Raw genomic sequence first — 5,000 nt, forward strand, 5'->3', positions numbered from 1 at the left:
ATATATATATATATATATATATATAATTATATTTCATAGTTGGGTTCCTCTCGGGAATCCCAATTTAAGTGGAAATAGAATATGCAATGCTGCTATCATCATCTGTATTTGGTAGCTTTCCACATAACTTATGTTATCCTCAGCCTATCTGCAATTTTCAATCTTTAAAATTAATAAAATTGATAAAAATCATCCTAAGTACATAGTTAGGAAGTTATACTTCCAAAAACTGCCCAACTAGCTCTAAAATCCAACTAATCAAGTAAGATAAAACCAAAATAAAAGGCTTATTACATATATAACTATGTAAAAGACTTAATAACTAATATACCTACTATGAGAATCAGGGCCTCTGTAACACGGATTTTTTGGATTTTGCTCCTTATCAAAGCATCGGATGTTGCTGAAAGTTCATATTTTACAACCACACACAAATTTTGTCAGCATTATCAATAACCTAGACCCGATGGTTTTAATTTTTATAGAGTAAAAATGATCTAGCCGACGCCATGGCCAGTGATAACGAGCCAAGAGTCGAAAATATTCATTACGTAAGCAATGTAAACACCTTTTGACCAAATTTTGCCCCGCCCATCCACCAGACACCCATTCACCTTGTTTCATCTGCTCTGAAACCCATAACAGTCAAGAATGGCTAACAGGATTTGGAATTGCCCCCGTGGTTGCAAAACTGCATTTATCTTACGACTTGCAACTTTATACAGTCAAGAGAAAGCCCGTGGCCATATTTACTATAGCCTGAATAGGTAATTATTCAGTTTCTAGTTTAAATCCAATGTTTATGGTCTGATTTTATTTAGCGTAACATGATTATAATACTTGTAATGTCATTCAGGCTTTTGAACATTTCCATTAACTATTCACTATGCCACCAAGAGAGAGAGAAAGAGAGAGATTGTATGTAAACAGTCTTTATATAACTATTTTTTGTTAAAATAAGAATTTTGTGCTAAACTCTCCATCAGACCAACGGATCATCCGATATAATTTTTTCTTCTTCTTCTTAGGCCGTACGACCGTGTTGGCTATGTTTTGGCCATGACTGCATTTTGTAAATAATTCAGGAATAGTTTTAGGAGTTTTATTTGTACATCTAATGGGAATTTATAGAAGTAAAGTGAACATAATTCATTTATCCTTTAAAATAATTACTACATGTAGCAAAACAAATAATAGTAAAGATGAAAATGCAATGAAGGAATGATACCATACTTTATCTTTAGCTTCAACATCGGCAATAACATACCCAGTTGCCATAATTTGTCAGCTTAACGAAATAACTTAGCATCTAATGTTAAACTTAATGTCTGAGGAGGCCATGGCTTATTGCACAGTGAAAAAACATGACAAAGACTTTATGAATGGCGGAACGATACATAAATGTGGGTGGGGTATCTGTGCTAGCGTAGTAATACTACTGTAGCAGTAGTGCCGCAACAGTAGTATACATGAATTAAACGTTTACGCCAACTGCTGGGATCCTTGAGGATCATTTAGCACTTCTTAAAACTACTCGAGAAATGAGGTTTTCTAGTCAGAATTTAAATTTTCTGATCCAACAATGCCCATGATAGCCTTCAGTGTTATCCTGAATTATAACCAGGCCAAAGTGGGGGGAGCCTTATTGTGTCATCATTCTGACGATAATTATTGGTGAAAGTTTAAAGCCAAAATACGGTACCGGCTATTTTTTTCCCCCCAGTAAATAGGTAGGTAGATAGACAATAAATAAAAACTGCTTGACATTGGATATGGCAGTTATCAAATCAAGCTCTACTACTACTTTTTTGAAAATTACCAACTATACCCTACACCTTGTCAATCTGATTGTGACCTATAAAGTAGACTGTAATTTCTTAGGAAACTTATTTTGGGAGTTAGACTAATAATCGAGGTGTTTTTGTATTTATTAACATATTTTGTTGGTTTGTTCATTATGATAATTATTATTGGAGAGGTTTCAGAGTTCATAAAGGTGTACTGCTTTGCTTTTATTTAAACTTTTGTGTCATTGTTGGCAGAGGTATAGCCTTCGTTACGTATGGCCAATCATCGATCGAGAAAGAGGGAAGAAATGCCGTCATAAGTTACGTAACGAGTGCGTTCGAAACCTTTTCTCTGCGTAAGTTGGCCCGTCTTCAAAAAACGTCACTTTTACATTATAAGTACCAAATTTATTCAACCTACGTAATGCAGAATATAGTCAAAATTTATGTGTAGATATAATGTGCATTCCGAAGAAGCGTTATATTTATGAAATTCATAGATAAAAAATTATTGCGAAAAAAACGTGTTACAGAGGCCCTGAATCTCATAGTAGTCTCCCGCAGGAGACGATGACCACCCATCCAGAGCAGTAACCCACAGACCAAACGGATCAATGGGTCACCGGCAACTTAACAGGTAAGCCCTCATTCAAGATGGTTTTTTTCCTAAAAATGTATACAGACTTCAAGATTCTCAGTTGGGTGACGCTACTATGTCTGTCTGAAATTTTTAGATTTTCCTTAAATCAGGTTATGCCATTTCTAAGGAAAATTTCAATTACAGACAGACATAGTAGCGCCAGCCAATTATAACCATTAGAAGAAACTTGACTCAAAGCTGGTGTAAAAGACTATGTAGGTATCTTCCCTGAACCATAATGTATCCCTTGCATGCTCTTTGTTCTTCAATTAATGGAATTCTGGTTCGACGGCAGGTATACCATATATTGCCTCATATGAAAACAACATATTCCAATGAATGGTCCCAGTAAAATATCTTAGAAGAAGTTATGTATTTTCATCATACGTATTCAATAAAATACGAAGTAAAAACTTTCAGTCTCTAAGATTATCGCTACTTACTAAACATGATAAATATTATAAATAACGTGTAAAAATACTTTAAAGTTCAATCGGTAGTTCATTAGTGTACTGAAGTTTCCCCTAAAATTTAGATTCATTCTTGGTAGGTTAAATACTTTAGTATATGGATTATCAAGACACTAAAAGATACATGAGGGGTAAGATTATGATTATTCCCATTCCTAAGGATATCCTCATCTTGTACTTTTCACGTACATCATATATAATCAAAACAAATGGGTACTAACTGTATCCCATCAAAAAGCGAATCCTGACATCTTAGGAAGAGATTCTTAGATACATTTCTAATAAACTTGTTTAATGACAGTCCTTGGAATTTTTAACGATAAAAATCTCATTAGTATATATCTAGGAAAAAAAAATAAAAAATAAACTCTTAAATTTGTTAAGAAATATTTTGAGAAAGTAAAAAGTAAAATATCCCCGACCGTATAAGTATTTTTGCATATGAGAAAAATTTACATAAATCTAATCAAATATATTTCCTACAGGATGAAATTATGTTGCAGCTTCCGCTGCCGACCATAAATTACAGGAATAGTTAAAACCTAGATGCCTGATTACTCTGAAAATTACTCTTATATATAAAACCTGACAGGGGCACTCTATTATAATTAGACCGTAATTAGTCTTGACTAATAGAACAGTCATTTAACTTTACGGTGCTTTGGCGTGTACTGTAAGTGCATATACGTCTAAAACACACACACTCTCTCTCTCTCTCTCTCTCTCTCTCTCTCTCTCTCTCTCTCTCTCTCTCTCTCTCTCTCTCTCTAAGATCATAAATCAACATACATGTCAACAATCAAGAAACAGTTTCATATACATTGGTATAACTAAGGCTCCAAAAAAGGCATTGTAAAGTCATGTGAAAAAAGAAAAACTATGACTAAATTAAATAATTGTGCTTTACTACTGTCAATAACCTTCACTGTAACATCTACAGTAATGTAATAAGAAAAAACAGTTTATCCCAAAAATAAAAAATTAAAACATCTGAAAATTACAAGTTTAAATTGGACAGTACACTACGAAGATATATTAAGCTCGTGATAACTTGATTTAGGTTTAATTTCTGAAATATATTCGAAAGTTAATAACAAGTCTAAATGGACATCTTGCAGCTTACATCCATTAGGAGTGTTTTTTTTTTTTTTTTTTTTTTCATATATAGCCGACATCTCTTGTTTATTTTACAAAATACTTTTCACATTTGATTTGGTATTATTATTATTATTATTATTATTATTATTATTATTATTATTATTATTATTATTAGGTGAGATACAACCCTAGTTGGAAAAGTAGGATGCTATAAGCCAGTAGCTCTATCAGGGAAAACGGTCCAATGAGAAAATAGAATAAGGAAACAAATGGATCAGTATGACAGAGTGTACCCTTCAGTAAGAGAACTCTAACCCAAGACAAAGGAAAACCTTGGTACATAGCAGTACCAGTGTCTCTTCTACCTTTTCTAAATGAAAAGTAGCCCCTGAATAATTACAGTGCACTAGTTAACACCTTGTGTGAAGAAAATTTGTTTGGTTATCTTAGTTTATTCTGGTATATGAGGAATGAGGAGAATGGATAAAAATCATTTGGTGTATGTGTATGCAATGGTAATGGAGCCGTAACCAGAGTGAATTGCAATGTACTGAAGTACTATCTGGCCAGTCAAAAGACACAATAACTCTCCAGCAGTATTATCTCAATGGGTAGCTGGTAACTTGATCAACCTGCTACCTATAACGGGTCAAGATTCTATTTGAAAATGAAAAAAACATATAAGCCTGAAAACTCATTTTTTACAAATTCCCTTTTGGGTTTGAGAAAATAAAATAAATCATTGATGAAATTATTTGATTGATTGATATCACGTGAATTATGGTACCAGCCTTCTTAGTAATGAAGATAAAAGTCCACCCTGGAACTAATTTTCCAACTTCTTCCGAGTATCTACAGTTAGCTTATAAACTAGTCTGAAACATGGTGCTGTATCGTTCCGCATGATCAGTTATAGTCTTGATAGTGACAATAATATTCATATCCTTTCACTTCAAAAAATATTTCTGAGGTAGGGACTGTGACATACGTAACTGTCCGAATAGA

This window comes from Palaemon carinicauda, chromosome 24 (genome assembly GCF_036898095.1).
Source record: "Palaemon carinicauda isolate YSFRI2023 chromosome 24, ASM3689809v2, whole genome shotgun sequence".
In the NCBI taxonomy this organism is placed as follows: domain Eukaryota; kingdom Metazoa; phylum Arthropoda; class Malacostraca; order Decapoda; family Palaemonidae; genus Palaemon; species Palaemon carinicauda.